Source organism: Canis lupus, chromosome 26 (assembly GCF_011100685.1).
Source record: "Canis lupus familiaris isolate Mischka breed German Shepherd chromosome 26, alternate assembly UU_Cfam_GSD_1.0, whole genome shotgun sequence".
NCBI lineage: Eukaryota > Metazoa > Chordata > Mammalia > Carnivora > Canidae > Canis > Canis lupus.
Genome location: NC_049247.1, coordinates 17,741,745 through 17,757,322, shown reverse-complemented (window position 1 = coordinate 17,757,322; position 15,578 = coordinate 17,741,745). Strand labels below are relative to the sequence as shown.

Below are 15,578 nucleotides of genomic sequence, written 5' to 3'. Positions count from 1 at the left end.
AAAACCTCACAATCATCAGATATAAGGAAATTACTATTATTACAAAGCTTATTTTACAGAGGAGAAAACCAAGGTCCAGAGAGGGGAAGTGATTTGGTCCAAGGTCACAAAGCTACTACACGGAGTCAAGATTTGAACCCATGCTCATCTTCCCTGAAACAGTCCGGATGGGGTAACATGACCCTTCTCCTCTGATTGGGAGTCTGGGGAGGAGGGTCACCAATTTTTCACACCAAGCTCTGTGTCATGTGCATCGCATACACAGTCAGTTTAGGAGTGCAATTATTCTCATTCTCTAGAGTGGGAAACTGAAGTTCTGAGGGATGATGGGACCTGCCCGAGGACATGTGACCAATCATTGGCTTTATAATATCCATTTATCAGCCCAGGCCTGGGCTGGCACACTGGAATAGTAGAATGAATGAAGAAGACAGCTGGTACTAGAGGAGTTCCAGGGTCAGGGTACACCCCACTCCTTCCATTACTAACCCTCAGACCCCCAAGCTGATTCCCTGGCCCTGGCTAGATGACCTGTCACCTCTGCCCATGGCCCCAGATGACCCTGGAGCTTCTGGTCAGGGCCCAAATCCATCATTCCTGAGTGGTCTGTCCCAGCCCTGCCTCCTCCCATCCATCTTCTCACCCCAGCTAGAGAGAAGGAGGTGATGCTGGGATGGAGGGGGGAGGGTCCCACTTTAGGAAATCCTTGGCCCCACTGAAGTCCTCTGCAGTGGCCTCCTCCACCACCTCACAGGCAGACATTCCGCACCTGCAGAATGCTTTGGTCAATGCCTTGGACCCCAACATATAAGAAAGCCAAAGGCAGAGGGCTCTAACCAGAGGGTGTGGGGCATGAAGGAGTCCTGCCTGGTGTCTCAACCACCCTCTTTGCCTTCAAGCAGCCCCCAGGGAGGAGACCCCCGGAGAACCTCCAGAAAGCCATGGAGAATGACTCTGTCCTGGGGACCAGAAGACCTGGGTGTGAATTCCTGCCCAGTCACTGACTCACTGGAGCAAGTATCTTTCCCCTCTGAACTTCAGATTCCCCATCTATCACACCAGAGGATTGAACTCAGTGGCTTTCAGGCTTTTATTGCTAGAACAGTGGAAACCTTTTCTCAAATTAAAATCACATGCAGAACTCCAATATGAAAAAGCGATGAAACTGACCCTGCTCTAGTTGAAGTGGGTGGGCAGAGGATGGAGCTGGGAACCCAGAGCTCTCCATTTACCAGTTTCCTCAGCCTACCCCCACCATAATAGTGGTCCCTGACATATCTTCTTAAAATCTTAAGGTTCCTAGAAAGAGGGGCACCCGGGTGGCTCAGTGGTTGAGCATCTGCCTTTGGCTTGGGTCGTGTTCCTGGGGTCCTGGGACCTAATCCCCCATTGGGCTCCCCACAGGGAGCCTGCTTCTCCCTCTGCCTGTGTCTCTGCCTCTCTCTCATGAATGAATGAATGGAATCTTTGAGGGAAAAAAAAGGTTCCTAGGAAGAGTTTGAAAATATAAGAATAGATATTTTCTCAATTATTTTATTTTGAAACATTTCAAACATACAGCAAAGTTGAAAGACAATGAATACTTAAATATCCACTACCTGGATTATACCATTAATGTTTTATTGTACCTTGCTTTATTAAACAAGGATCCCTTGGGCCGCCTGGGTGGCTCGGCGGTTTGGTGCCTGCCTTCGGCCCAGGAGACCTGGGATCAAGTCCCGCGTCGTCTCCCTGCATGGAGCCTGCTTCTCTCCCTCTGCCTGTGTCTCTGCCTCTCTGTGTCTTTCATGAATAAATAAATAGAATCTTAAAAAAACAAACAAACAAAAAAAAAAAAAACAAGGATCCCCTCTCAGCTCTGTAAAATTTCATGACTTGGAGAGGACTGTGCCCGGGTGTGTGTGTGTGTGTGTGTGTGTCTGTGTGTGTTTGGGGGCCTCGGGGAGAGAGGAGCAGTGTTCTGAGTCCTTTCTAGGAAGCACTGTGAATTTGTAACAGCAACACAACTGCTATAACAAACAGACCCTGGCATCTTAATGGTGCAACTCAACAGATGTTCATTTCTCATATAACAGTTCAAAGCCTTTGTTGTTGGTCAACAGGTGGGCAACTTTCCTCCGCAAGTGATTTAGGGGCCCAGGCTCCATCCATCTTTTGGCCCTGCTCTGCTCTAGGAAGGTCAATTGTCTGCCTTGGGGCAAAAGAGAAAACTTGTGTACAAGAGGCATAATCACTTCTTACACTATGCTTGCTCACATTTCAGTGGCAAAAGCTACTCGTTCAGCCATGCCTGGAAATGTGGCCTCGAGCTACTTATTCCCACTGGGCTCTGCTTCCCAGCATCCATTTCATCCCATGGAAGGAGATATGAATTTCAGCAGTGAGTTGGCTGTCTGTGCCATACCCAGTATGTCTAGAAGCACCCCCAAACCTATCCTAAATCATCCTAGCCATCGCCCTGTCTCCATGCTATCATGCCAGATAAAGAAGGCCTGGTCAGCTCTCCAGAGGTATTTAACTTTGTTCAACAAACACGCACGGAGGTCTTACTGTAGACCTGGCCTCTGTACCAAGCATTACCACACAAAGATGAACAAGATTAGGCCCCTGTCCTTAAGAACCTTCCGGTAAATGGAACAAATAACTCTTTTCTCCGGAGCCCTCCCTTTCTTGAGAGAAATCCCATGAGAGCTTCCATTCTTCGAGGGTGAGTAGATTTGACACTGGAACACTGGAGGGGGGCACCTGGGTGGCACAGTCGGTAAAGTGTCTGAAGCGTCTGCCTTCAGCTCAGGTCACGATCTCAGGGTCCTGGGGTGGAGCCCTGCATCAGGTTCCCTGCTCAGCGGGGAGTCTGCTTCTCTCTCTCTCTCTCTCTCTCTCTCAAATAAATAAAATCTTAGAAAAGAAAGAAGGAAGAAAGAAAGCAAGCAAGAAAGAAAGACTGAAAGAAAGATCTGATTTGATAACTCTCTACTGGTCACTTTCTGCATGCCCAGAACATTGAGCTCATTTTGTTCTTCTCTCTTGCAAAGACATTTTTTCCCCATACTATATAAGGGAATGAATGCCAAGTCTCAGAGTGGTAAAGTGACTTGGCTAAGGTCACACAGCTAACAGAGGAACTGGGATTTGAGCCCAAATATCACTTCCTAGTTTCCCGTTTCTTTTTGCCCCATCTAGGTGTGTGCTGGAATCTAGAGTAGGAGAGAGACACAGAGGATTAGCTTCCTGACACAGGCCCTAAGCGAGGTGCTTTACATGTGTCCCCTCATTTCTTCCTTCTTACCTCCATGAGGTTGGTGATGTCACTCTTGGCATTTTAGAAAACAGGAAGCCAAGGCTCAGAGAGGTGAAGTGACTTACCCAAGGTCGCATGGCCAGTTTGGTTTCATATCCTGATCTATTTGACCTGATTGGGGCACATCTTGCAATATGGGTGGTTTTTATGGCTAAACACAGAAGCAGTGAGATCTTCCTTTGTCACGAGGATGGCTCAAAAGGCAAGAGGATGCCTTTTCTATTAATAATGGGGTGAACTTATTTTAAGGCATCTTTGAGCCATATAATGGTTTACAAAACAGCTGCAGACAGTTTAGCAGATCCCCTCCCCGCTGGATCCCAGCCAGAAAGGGGCTCCGGGGCCAGGGTGGAGGCACCTTTCTGGAGCTTTCTGGGTCTGAGCCAGGGGTTGGGGCCGCGGGAGGGAGCCCAAGGCAACTGGGCAGGAAGCAGGGACCTGGCCTATCGACAGCATACGGCCCAATCAATGCTATCTCCCCAGGCCATGCCTGGCTAGACATTGATTTCTGCTGCTGTTGTTAACTCCCTGTTTATGTAACGCCTGAACTTTGCACAACTGAACCGTTTCATGTGCAGAGAGAGCCTGTTGCCATGAAAACCAGGCCGCGCATGACAGCCGGGATGCGGCGGTATCCTTGTTTTATTGGCCGGCGCTGAATGTATTTTAACCTTGATAAGTCAATAACTTTTTGTACAAAAGGAGATCTGCCAGGCAGGCTTGGGAGGCCCTGCTGGCCTTTCCAGGCTGGGGCGGGGTGGGGGGTGGGGGAGGCCGGGCAGGCTGCGTTTAATCCCCTGGAAATCTGCCTGCCACTCAGAGCCTGGGAGAACCAGGCCCAGCCAGGCCAGAGGAGCAGAGATCAACCTTGCAGGGGTCCTGGGGACCACTCCCACATCCAGCCCCCATTTCCCTGAGTCAGAAACCTATGGCAGAGACACATCAGGGTTCAGATCCTCGTGCGGCACACCCAGGAGCTCAGTGCCACCTGGAGCAAGGCCACTGATGCCAGCCTGTAGAGAGTCCACATCTATAACCCAGGCCTGTGTTTCCCCTTCATGGGCTTGCTGCAAGGTTTGCAGATCATGTATGCAAAGCACCTGGAGTGGTGCCTGGTCTGTAGTGGGGCCTCGCTAGATGCATATTCCTATCACTGCTGCCACTTTATTTTACGCTAATAATCATTGGCTATGTTTGTAGAACCCATTAGGTGCTTTTGGACATAGTTGTCCTCGTTTTCTCATTATAGTCCTTCCTTGAAATAGGCAGCACCCCAGTAAGTAGTCACAACTTTTGGTTGAGGAAACTGAGGCTCTGGGAAGCTGCCTGGCTTAGGGGTCACATGACAAGACAGTGGTGCTGATTGAAGGAATGAAACCCTGGGCTCCCAGTCCAGTGCTCTTTCAAACTTTGCCCACAGAATAGCCTGTGGGCTACTAGCTCTCCCGACGGCTAACCCCAGACTCAGCAAATATCACTAATTGATGGTAGCACAGCGCTTGTTCCCTTCTGAACCCGGGTGAGGCCTCAGAATCCTCAACACAGAGCTGGTGTGTGAGATGAGACTCAAGTGAAACTGTGTGCCCTCAGAGGGCTCTGGGCTCAAGTCCCACCTCTGGCCCAAACTTACTGGGTGACTTGGAGCAAGTGCCTTCCCCTCTCTGGGCCTCCTAATCCCAAGGGGTGAAACAAGGGGATTTAACGAATCCTAGATTCTCTTGGGTTCTCCCAGGTGGAAGGGACCCCATCACCTTCTGGCTGATATCCGGCATCTTGAACTCTCCGGGCATCTTGAACCTTCTCCAATTCCATCCACATAGATCGACATAGAACCTAATGTGTGCAAGTGATCACACAGGATGCTGGCGATATAGCACTGAGGATGATGACCAAGAGTCCTCCCGGCCCCAGAGCTGACCATCTAGACAGGGAGATGGAAAATAAACAAGTCAACTTACAAGAGCCCAGGGAGTTGCTGACGGTAATAAGTACTCCAGAGGCAAAGCAAAGGAAGGGCCTCTGGGGAGAATAACCGTAGATGGGGTGGTCAGGAAGGGCTTCTCAGAGGAGGTGATATTTAACTGAGACCTACACTGTGACAATGAGACAGTCATGCAAAGAGTGGAGGAATAATGTTCCAGGCAGAGGGAACAGCTTGACCAAAGGCCTCAGGGGGAACTAGTTTGGCGCCTGTCAGCAATCAAGAGGAGGCCAAAGTGGCTGGAGGTGAGCGTGGCAGGGGCCAGTCCCTGAGACTACGTGGGCCTCCTCAACCCCCCTCCCCTGGGCTCCTGGCCCCATCTCTCTGGGCCTGCCCTAGAGAAAGGCTCCAGGTACTGGGGGGAAGGGGTGGTGGGCAGAGCTGGGTGAATAACAAGGTTACACGTGCTGCTTCTTTCTCCTTTTCTCCAGGAGGAGCATAAAGAGCTCTTTCTTTTCTGCTTATTAATAGCTCTGATTAAATTATCTCTGAAAAACCTACGTGGTGCGCACCAATGGGGGCTCGGCTCCCTCCAGGCTCTGGCCTAGATTATGGCAACAAGGGCAGGTGAGGCAGGTGGGGGCTGGGGAGGGAGGCTGGGGCAGGCCTGCTCCCCCACTCCCACCAGGACAAAGACTCGCCTCTGCTTCCTCACCTCCCTCCCCAGTTCAGCTCAGCCTCTGACCACCTCCACTCCTGGGACAGTCACAGCCCCCTCACTTGGGACACCAGGCCTTTGCGTTGGCAGTTCGCTCTGCCAGGATCATTCTTCCCCCTCACCCATCCCTTGGCTACCTCCTACTCATTTTTCCACAGGGCCGCCGATCAGCCTTTCTACCATCACTAGCCCACCGGCTGGGTCAGGTGCCTGCTCTGGGCTTTTCCCTCTCCTGTTACCCTGGATGATCACTGCTGGTTGTTTTATCTGTCCCTCCATGAAACTTGAGCCCCACAAGGTCAAGGACTGTTTGGGTCACTGCTGAATCCCTAGTGGCTGCCACAGAACAAGTACTTAGGAGATATTGAATGAATGAATGAAATGAATGAATCAAAGAATGAACAGAGTTAAAGAGGGAACAGGCATGACTAACCTTACATACATGGGAGAGTGGGAGCAGAAGTTTCAGGCTCCAGACCCCTTGAGCTGTGCCTATGTGACAACTAACCCCATTTCACAGATGGGGAAAACCAAGGCACAGATGAGTCACATGACTAATCACCTGAAGAGTCAGGATTCAAGCCCAGTCAGCTTGATTCCACTTCCTCCTCCTCTCTCTGCTTCTCCACCACAAAGAAAACCTGGGCCATGTTTATTCATGGATTCAGAGATTAATTCAACTAAACTTTATTGAGTGCTGACCATATACCAGGGCTGTGCTAGGGCTAACACAGTTTAAATGCAGACCCTGGTCTCCCAGAGCCTTCAGGTTGGTGGGAAAGACCGTCAAATATGTGAGTCATTATAAAACAGACAAAGTACATTTATGAAGGGGGAAGTGCTCCAACCTGGAGGGCAGTAGTCAAGGAAGGCTTCCTGGAGGAGGGGATACCCTAGCTAAAATCTGAAGGAGAAGCAAAAGTCAACTACCTGAAGGGAGGATATTCTAGGTGGAAGGGACAGAATGGGTAGAGACCTGGAAGTCAGAGAGACACCTGGGAGGATGTTGCAGGCACTTCAGCAAGGCTGGAATGTAGGAGGTATAAAGGGACTGTGAAGACTGAGATGCTTTCTGTCCCCCAACCCCCTCAGGGCCTCTTGAACCCCTGGCTGCAGCCAGCATTCAAGCACTGGCCTGCCTGGTGGTTCTGTGGACCGTGGCAAATCTATCTTGACACTGTCTCCATTCACATAATGCAGAGTTATTGCACATGACCATAGCAAGGGGAGGCCGGATCAAGGCTGGGAACTGGGGACCTGGGGGGCACTGACAGGAAGGCCTGACCTCAGGGAGGTGGGCAGTGTGAGCGTGAGTGTGGGAGGGTATAAGCTGAGCATCTGTGAGGCCATTTACCTGCCTGGACGGGTATGAGGGGCACCTGAAAGACTGGGCTTTCCACCTATGCAGCTGCCTTCCAGTCTGAAATCCCACCATTAGTGCATCATGGGCTCCCAGACCTTTGGAGACGGAGGGGCCCTTTGAGACCTTCTAAACCCCCCGCTGTGCATTGGAACCACAGCGAGACCTTTGGAAGCCACTGAGTCAGGGAGGAGTGCCACCTCAAGGGAGTGTGATTGGTAGGGCTGGGTCCTTAGTCCCGCCCTCCATTCTACAACAGAGAAAACTGAGGTCTGAAGAGGACAGGTAACTTGCCCTCAAGGCTGCACCCAGTCAATTAGTGGCTGGCATAGGGTGCAGTAAATCAAGATCAGAGGCTCTAGCGTTTGGGACCTGGTTCTGTCATTGTGTGACCTTGTGCCAGTCACACGGCCATCCTCAACTATGAGATGTGTACAGTAATCGAACAGACCTCACCGGGGTGCTGTGAAGGTAAAAGGAGATAGAAATATGTGATATAAACAGCATGGAGCATGTGCCCTGCACATAGTAGGTGTCAAGTCATAGTTAACTGACGATGGAAAAAAAATCCTAAATTATAGAAAATAGATGGTGTGGCCCTGCAGCCTTCTTCTCCACTTCCTGCTCTCTCTTTCTTCCCAGGGTTTTGGTTGTCACCATCCCTCTCATTGCACCTGGCTGGAGTGCTGCACCATATTCTTCCCACCTGTCCACACCCTGGGTCCACCCAGTGCGTTGCCCGGGTAACCCGCCCTGACGTCACTGGCAGCTCTTGTGGCTGGGCCCTGGAGCAGAGTGAGCTAGCGGAAACAGCTGGATCAAGTTCCCATGTACATCCCCACCCCCACTCCAACTCCAAGAAGGTTGGGTGAGACAGCCTAGGAGAACTAGAGCAGGGCAATGAAGCCAGGAGCTGCTGGGAATGGCACTCATGGCAGAGGCTCGAGGGCCTGAAACAGGGCCAGCTCCTGCCCTAGATAAGGAGGCAGGTGGCCTACTTGGTCGGCCCTGGAGCTCCACCACAGGCACCCCCCCACCCCCAGGCTCTGGGTAGAGGTGTGTTGGCTCCTAAAAGTAGGCTAGCTACCCGCCTCCCACCCCAAAAGCAGCCCATCTCATGGGTACACTCACCAGGGTCTTTCTTCAAAGCCTTCCAGGTCTGGATGACTACAGTTGGCATTTATTAAGCACTTAATGGATTCCGAATCATTTCCAGCAATAATTTTTGTCCGCACAACCACTCCCTCGGATAGGAATTATGATACATAGACAAGAAACTGGGGCACAGAGCCACGAAGGTAAATGTTCAAAGCCAACAGCTAGCAAGGACAGGGATGGAATCCCACTCAAGTTCCATGGGATTCCATGGGGTCACACAGACATAGCCTGAGAGTGGTCAGAGGAGTTCTGTGGCTTTGCATCTCTGTAGGGATCCTGAAGTCTCTCCTGGAAAGCTGGCTCCCCAGCATGCTGTGTGATGGACACAAGGCAACTGAGGGAACTATCCCTCCCAGGACTCAATTTCTCCAGCTGTAAAATGGGACTTTTTACAGCAGGCCACCATGGGCTATCAGTCAGACCTACTGAGAACCTATGAAGCTGCTTAGAAAGTAAAAGGCAAGGTGCAGTACAGTTTGATAGACTCAAAATTTGGCACCAGGTAATACTGTGCCTCAATTTCCCCATTTGTTAAATGGAGGAGAATATCGGGGCCTGCTTCCCATATATGTGGTGTGGATACCACGCAGTGGACTTTGTAAAGAACTTAGCACAGTGCCTGGGTGTATAGTCAGTGGTCCACAGATCTCAAATGTGATGCCAAATATCATTCACTGCCGAAAAATATCTTGGGGCAAAACACTCCGGGACAAAGTGTCACTTCACATCTCTTAACCACAATTTCCTCTATAAGCTGGGAGTATAATAATAGTACCTACCATGTCGGTTTTCTCATTTGTAAAATAGGGATAATACTATCTACCTTACAGGGTTGTTGTGGGCATTATGGCAGAGTATGTAATTACATAAGTGGTAGCTTGCTACTATTTTTAATAAATTCCCCGTAGAATTGTCTTCCAGATTAGCAGATAATGAATGCTCTTCGCACAGTGCCTTGCCCCAAACACGTGCTCAATAAAGGATACTTGTTTTTCCACCTCTGGGTCCCGACAAAGGGACTACAAATACCAGCACGCTCTGCGCCTCATGTCGGGGCCCCTCCGCCCGGCGCCGGCGCGCTGCATGCCGGGACTTGCAGTCCTTGCGAGGCCGGGCCCGCCTCGCCCCAGCTTGGGGGAGGAGGTTGGAGAGCCGCCCTGCCGGCCTTTGAATTTTGCCGCGAAAAGCGCGCGTGGCGGCCCCCGGCCCCGCCCCCCGCAGGACGCGGCGCCGCGTCACCCTGGTAACCGCCTCTCGGCCGCCGCTGATTGGGCCGGACCTCAGGGGGCGGGCGGGGGGCGAGACGCCGCGGCCGCTGCCGGCGCTCGCGCCTGTCAGTCGGGCCGGAGCGGAGCAGCGGGCAGGACGGCCGGGCTGGCGGCTCCGCGGGAAGCCTGCGTGCTCCAGCCGAGGGAGGTGAGGAGCCGGGCCCGCCGCCCGCCGGACGCTGCGCGCCGCACCGGGGCCTGAGGCGAGGCTGGGCGCCGGCGCGCGCCAGGCGGCGCGAGGCTGAGGCCCCGGGAGCCCCCGCGCGCCGCCAGGGGCCATGGGCGCGTGAGAGCCCGGCGCGCGCCACCCCTGCTGCAGCTCGCGAGCTCGCACGCCCGCTGTGCCGTGCCCCGGGCCGTCCCCACGTCCGCCCTGCGCCACCCGGACCGGTTATTTGGCGGCGCCGAGGCCCCCGGGACTGCCTCGAGCCTCCGCCGCCCGCCGCCGCCGCCGCCGCCGCCGCGGCCGCCGCTGCTCTCCAGCTTCCCCTCCCCCCACACCCAGGGCTTGGAGCAGGAGCAGGAGGAGGAGGGGCCGGTGCATTCTAGCCGCCGCTCTTTGCAACCTGCGGGGGCCGGTGCGTGCCCGGCGAGGGGCCGGGGCCGCTGCAGGTGCGTGTAACCCCGGAGGAGGCGACCCCCTCCCGCCGCCGGGCGGACCGGGGGCTGCGAGCCGCGGGCGGGCGGTCGAGCGAGAGGAAGCAACAAAGACAGGCTGCGGCTGGGGCCGCGAGAGGGGCCGCGGCCGCCGGGCTCCCGGCGCGGGCGGAGAGGGCGCCCCGGGGAGCGGCGCGGGCCGAGCTGCAGCCCTGAGCGGGACCCCGAGGGGAGGCGCAGCGCCGCCCGCCGGACGCGCTGAGCACAGGCCCCGGCGAGGATGCGCCGCCTGAGCGCCCGCGCGGCCCAGGTCCCGGGCGGGCACGACCCACGCTGAGCCGGGAGAGCCGCCGCCCCCGCCCCCGGACGGCGCGGGCCGGCGCCAGGACCACCGTCGCTGACAGCGTCCCCTTCCGCCCCGAGAGAGGCATCGGCCCCCCCGGGGCGCGCCCCCGGGCAGCCTCCGCCGCCTCCGCATGGCTGCGACCCGGCGGGCCGAGAGTCGTCGCCGCTGAGACCTGGTGCCCTTCAGCGGCCTGGCGGATCCGGTGAGTTCCTCGGGGCGCGGTTGGTTCCGGGCCGGGGCCGGGGGCACTCCCTGGCGTCGGGGCGGCCGGGTCGGAAATAAAGGGGCCCCGAGCTGTTGGGAATCTTGGAACAGCGCTGCTCCTGGTCTCCCCCCAGCCCTTCCCCTCTCACACACAACTTGTCCAGACAGGCCAGGCGGCCGGCGAGGAGGTTGGGGGCCCGTTGGGGGGACTCCACGGAGCCCCGGGCGAGGCGTATGCCGGAGAGGAAAGGTCACCCCACCCCTAAAGCCAGCAGACAAAGGTAGCAGCTCCGTCATCCGAAAATGCCCTGGGAACTCCCGTGTCTTGGAGGGCCAGGGAGGGGGGTATCCAGGATGGAACCCTTGGGGTCTCCCAGGCAGCCTCTGAGGTCCTCAGGGGACCTCAGCTCAGACAGAGGTGGATGTGGAGTCCCAACCATGCAGGTAGCTGCGTTTGGGGATCGTCCCCTCCAAAGCTAGAACACAGCAGAGTCTCCCGAACAGTCCTCCTTCTTCAAAAAAGCTGGCAAGGTTGGTGGGTTCCCCCGTGGGGCCACAGCGTGACGTCATGCCAGGCCTCTGACGTCACTGGGGTTGCCGTGGCGACCTGATGTGCTTTGACCCAGGGTCGGAGGGGGCGGGGTCGTGGTAACCAGGGGCAAGACTGGATGCCTTTGGGTTATGGAGGGGTGAAGGCAGATTTGCCACCACCCTGGACTGCAGTTCTCTGACCTAAATCCCCAGCTCTTCCATGAGGTGGGGGAGGGAAGCAGTGCCAGCTGTCCCTGCGGATGCTCCTCCCCCCAAGGACAGGTGTTCAGCTTTGCCCATATAGCCTGGCACTGCCTGGGGGCTCAGGACTGCCAAACAGAGCAACTTTATGCTTTCAGAAGGGATGCTATGGAGATCTCCTTAAACCCCACTATACACCCAGCCAGCCAGCTGGAGTTCCCAGAGAGATGTGCCCCCCCACCCCCACCCCACCTTAAAAGAGGCCACTTCTGATCAGCAAAAGTGTGCTCCCCCAGCCAGGGAAAGTGCAGAGGAGCTGCTGCCTGCAACCCCTCAAGTCCAGGGGTTCCCCGTGCTGTACAACCCCAAGATGAAGGGCCTTGGCCAGGCCTAAACTCCTGTCTGCCCCACTCTCCTTTTGCTGTTTAAGATGATTTTGACAGGCACAGTGTGGTGCTCATTAAGTGAATGGAGGGCAAGTCAGGCCCGGCAGTGCCAAGGTCTGAAAAAAGTGTGTCCCTGCCAGGGGCCAGCTTTGATGGGACTCAGGCACCAGCCCTCTTCCCCACACGCCCCAGCACTGGCCCTGTGCCTTGTGAAGGCCCAGAGAACCCCCCAGCCAGTATCCTGCTGTTGGGTTCTTTGATTCCTCTTCTGAGTTCCTCCCGGCAATTGCTCCTGTTGTCGGCAATTGCTCCTGTTGTCGGATGTGGGTGAAACTGCTGTGATCACATTTGGAGGGAAAGGTTAGAGAACTGTGTCACTGCTTCTGCGCAGGGTGGGGTGAGAACAGAGGGAAGGGGGGGGGTCATTATGAGAAGCCCGACCCCAGTCTTTATGCAGCCAGCATTTTTTCTCTTCTCCTACCAGGCTCTCCAGCTAGATTAACAGGTCAATAAATATCAGCGGAGCTGCTTTTGGGGGCTTGGCAGGGAGATGATATTTCCAGCTGAAATGGTGTCGTTAAACACACAGGCTTCCAAGGACAGAGCAACAGCAGATGGGGGGAGAAGTGGGAGAGGTGGGCAGAAGGGCTGTTTGCACTGCCTCTCGAAGCTTCCCAGTTTAGAAACAAACCCGGAGTGTGCGCCAGAGATCCACAAACACAGGCAGTTGGAGGTCCTCCGTGGAGTATTTACACTTCCACAGCCAAAGCGGAGGGAAAGGCTGTCAGAATTGGGCAATTCCTTCTGTTCCCTTCCCTGGGCTTGGCAGTAGCACCAGGCGAGGAGCAGGAGGGAGTGCCAGCTTACCCGCGTCTCCCCGTGTGCCAGGCATTGTATAGGATCTCAATTACCGTTACTGCTGGAGTGGCTTGTGTGCTGTGGCCCATTTTGCGGATGAGGAAACAGGCTCAGTTGCTCAGCCAGGCAGCTGCAGAGGTTTGACTCCGAAGTGCCTTGGCACCAGAGTCCCCTTCCTCTGGGGTGAAGGGGAGGCCTTACACCACTTGTTGGACAGGGTCTCTGCAACAGTGGGGGGCTTTCGGCAATGGTAGGAGTCTGGCCTCACCAGCATGCCTTCCCACACTGAAACCTGGGTTTGAATCCTGCTTCTTCATTACCTACAGGATATGTTGACCTGAGTAGCAACTTATGCCCTGGCCTTGTGGACAGACTGCTTCTCTCACCCCTGGTACGCCTTTCTCCAGCACTGAGGGAAGGGTTGAGAGAGCTGGCCCTAGGCTCATTGTCATCTGCCCCTCTGGCTCCCCTCAGGGAGAGGTGTGAGGCTGCACTCACCTACTGAAGGGACCCTCCTGGTGGGCATTCAGCTGGTAGGGAAGTCAAGGATGTGGATGAGTCAGTGCCAACCTTGGTAGATGTGGTTCCTGACCCAGCCTGAAGGTTGGCAAGGGCCCTGTAAGGAGGAGTGCACTGTGACTCTCGGGACAAGTAGGGATCTGCCAGGCAGAGGATTGCAAAGAGTGTTCTGGGCACTGAATGTGGCCTGTGAGTGCTGGGGTGTGCTGGATGAGGGGAAGTGGTGGTGCCAGCGTGGGCGTGTCCTGGAGACTCGTGGATGGGAGAGGCTAACCAGGGGAGAGGACCCAGTTAGGGCTCCCTCAATGGGGATGGTAACCCTGACCAGTCTCCTCTCAAGGTTAGCTCCCTCCCTCCACTCTCTACCCCAACTCCCCCAGTAATCCTCACCACTTGTCTAATTCCACCTAAGCTCGTAAGCTAGCCCATCCCCTATCCCTTCTGAGCCTCACAGTTGCTCTGGCCAGGGGCTAGGCTGGGTTGCTTAACCCCAAGCGGTGGCAGTGTCTCATGGTTAAGAGCCAGGCTGTGGAATGGGTCCACCCTTATTGGCTGTGTGACCTTGGGTGAGTAGCTTTGCCTCTCTGAGCCTCATCCTCAGAACAGAGCCTCGAATGGCTCTCCTTGTCCCTCCTGGAGCCACAGATCAGACTGCAGGGTAGTCAAGGACCCTTCCAACTCCTCTCGACTGGCTCTCCCAGCCACCTACCCAGAGCACCCCCACGTGGTGAGCACACGTGGCTCCCTCCCGTCCGAGTTCCTACGGGGCCGAAGCCGGGGCCGGCCAGCCCCACCCCCCACCCCCCACCCCCCACCGCTCCCGGCCCCCTCCACCTTCCAGTCCCTCACCAACCGGAGGAAGCAAGCGGAGCAGCTCATATTCATGAACCGTAATTCAATCAGGCGGCGATTCCTCCGGGCTCGGGGCGGGGGTGAGAACGAGGAGGCGCGCACAAAAGGGCCGCTTTATTACCTCCCGCGGGCCGGGGATGGCTGCTCTCCCCCAGCAGAGGCCGGAGCCGCCTTTATTGTGTTAACCCATTTGCGTGTCAAGAGCTATTGTGCGCTTTCCCCGCCTGTGCCGGGCGGACTGCGGGCGGAGGGCTGCACGCCGGCCGGTCACCTCCGCGGGCGCCGCCCACCGCCCTGATTGGTTGCTAAGTGATTTGCATCCAAGGTAATCACTTTTATCTCAGAAGGATGTCGACTATAATTATAAGCTACTGACATCTTTTGAAATCTGCCTAATGACTATTTTAGTCTGCACGGGCTGGGGGTGGGGAAGGGGATTCTGGAGGCAGGGGTGGGCGGGGAGGAGGCTGGAAGGGGGATGGATTCCTTACACCTGGACCACTGATTCGTTAGTTGAGAAATATCCGAGGGCCTCCTGCATGCCTCGCCTGGCCTTGAACAAAAGAGAGCTTCCCAGACCCGGGTCGCGTTGGTGTGGGCGGAGTTAGTACCATTTCAGAGATGGGGAAATAGAGGCCCCGGAGGAATGAGCCACCAGCCCAGAATCAAATACCCAATCAACGGTTGGAACGCTAGTCTCTCTGAGCCCCAAATTCATGTGCTGGCCACCAGATAGGGCGCAGACAGAAATAATAATAGTGAGCATTCCTGGGTAGAGGTCACCTGTCGGGGACCTTCCCGGATGTATGTCATTGCCCTAAGAAATGCAGGGGCTGTTACTACCCCTGTTTTACCGGGGAGAAAAGGAGCCCAGGGAGGCTACTTCCCTGCCCAAGGTCACAGAGCCAGGAAGGAGCACAAGTGTGAAGTGGTTGGGGGCCAGAAGTGGGGATGCAGGACACAGCATGGCCAGTGAGAAGAGGATGAAAGAGTGAGCCTGGGCTCCAGCTATCCCCTCCATCACCCCCTGGGTCCACTTCGGGGTCTGGGCAAGGGCACCCTTCTGGCCACCGCCTATGTGGCAGAGCTCTAAGGTATCAGATGGCCCACAGCCTCCACGGGGAGGAAGATGAATCTGCAACTAAGTCGAATTCTGGTCAGAGCCAGAGCAGGGCTGGAGGAGGAAAAAACTGCAGCTGGTCATGGCAGACTTCCTGACAGAGGGGGCTTTTGCTCTCAGGCCTGAGGACTGCGTGGAGTAAATGATGATGTTGCTGGCAGAGGGTCTTTGATATTCAAACAAATGACCAGGAAGGACAGGGGGAGCTTGTAAGAGGCTAGAGGTAAAGGGAGAAAAA

At 55.4% G+C, this 15,578-nt stretch overlaps 1 protein-coding gene and 1 long non-coding RNA gene across 6 annotated transcripts in view; one reads left to right on the top strand and one right to left on the bottom strand.

Moving 5' to 3' along the window:
- Positions 1-1,788: 1,788 nt before the first annotated feature.
- Positions 1,789-14,446, bottom strand: LOC119866184. Its single transcript, XR_005379283.1, has 3 exons — positions 14,222-14,446; positions 13,348-13,465; positions 1,789-5,222 (listed from the first exon to the last, which is right to left on the bottom strand). It is a non-coding gene; the product is annotated as an uncharacterized LOC119866184 (long non-coding RNA).
- Positions 10,686-15,578, top strand: part of FAM222A (family with sequence similarity 222 member A) — a 55,652-nt gene continuing 50,759 nt past the window's right edge. For 3 of the 5 annotated variants that reach the window (XM_038575390.1, XM_038575383.1, XM_038575385.1), the window contains exon 1: positions 10,686-10,871. The gene's annotated coding sequence lies outside the window, so the exon portion shown is untranslated. Of the gene's footprint in view, positions 10,872-14,246; positions 14,546-15,578 lie in introns of those variants that run through there. The other 2 variants (XM_038575388.1, XM_038575386.1) reach the window with 1 other exon arrangement.